The sequence below is a fragment of the Mirounga leonina genome, unplaced genomic scaffold (assembly GCF_011800145.1).
Source record: "Mirounga leonina isolate KUSES-001 unplaced genomic scaffold, KU_Mleo_1.0 Mir_166, whole genome shotgun sequence".
NCBI lineage: Eukaryota > Metazoa > Chordata > Mammalia > Carnivora > Phocidae > Mirounga > Mirounga leonina.
In genome coordinates this window covers 34529196-34530403 of record NW_023270418.1, presented here as the reverse complement: position 1 = coordinate 34530403, position 1208 = coordinate 34529196, and positions in this window count along the sequence as shown.

The following is a 1208-nucleotide window of genomic DNA, read 5'->3' as shown; positions in this document are numbered from 1 at the left end:
GGGGTGTAGGGGGTTCTGAGGGGCTCTAGAGAGCTCTAGGAGGCTCTGGAGGGCTCTATGGTGCTCTGGAGGGCTCTGGGGCTACTCTGGGCAGAGCCTGGGCTAGGCCTGGGGCCCCCACTTTGCTGAGATCCTTGCTCTTGGGTCTTATGGAGAGGCCCTAAAGCCCCATGAGGTGGTCGCCTCGTTTCACAGGTAAGGAAAGTCAGGTTAAAGGCCAGAGTTTGGCGGGCCGGTTGGGGAGGGGCACATTTGGCCCCCAAATTTCTTTGACCCTGAGTTCTCCCTAAACCCCTTCTCCCCACTGAGAGGTATAAGAGACTCTCCAGGCTGGAAAGATAAGGAGATTCACAGGTGTCTGGGTCTCCTCTCCACTGAGCAAGTCAAAGAAGTCAAAGGGTGTTGTGCAAGTGTCCTGGGGCAGCTGTGACAAATGACCACACGCTCTAAAACAATAGAAGGCGATTCTCTCCCCATCTGGAGGCCAGAAGTCTGAGATCAAGGTGTGGGCAGGGCTGTGCTCCCTCCCGAGGCTCTGGGGGAGGGTCCTTCCTGCTCCTCCAGCTTCTGGGGGTGGCCATGCCCCTCCTGCCTCTGCCTCCCTGTGCCTGCATCTTCTCTGGCCTTCTCTGTTCCGTCTCTGATTCTCTTCTGAGGATACCTGCCATTAGATTTGGGGCCCACTCTAAATCCAAGATGATCTCACTTTAAGATCCTTACCTTAAGTACATCTGCACAGACCGTTTTTCCAAGTAAGTTCACACACACAGGTACCTTGTGGGGGTTAGAACTTGGACACATCTCTTGGGGGGCACAGACAGGAGGAGCAAGCCCATCTCCACCTCAGCCAGCCTCCTGGGCTCCAGACGGAAGAGGGGGAGAGCTGCTGGCTGGTCCCATCCAGTGCCACGGCCCAGACACAGCAGACAGAGGAGCAAGCCCGGGCATGGGCGCTGTGTGCGATTAGAACAGAGACGTAAGCCGGTCGGGGCGGGGGCCGGGGAGGGGGGGCGCGGGAGCCAGAACCACAGCTCTTACCACCCAGCCGGCGAGGTCCTTCCTGCGTTCCCAGCCCCATTTCCCACCCTGCCCGTCCTTGCCTTACAACAGGCTGTACCAACTGGCCCCAGGGCCTTTGCACTTGCTCACTCAACCCAGAGTGTTCTTGCCCCAGAAGGACTCCTCTGCATCCAAAACCCTCCTCCCTG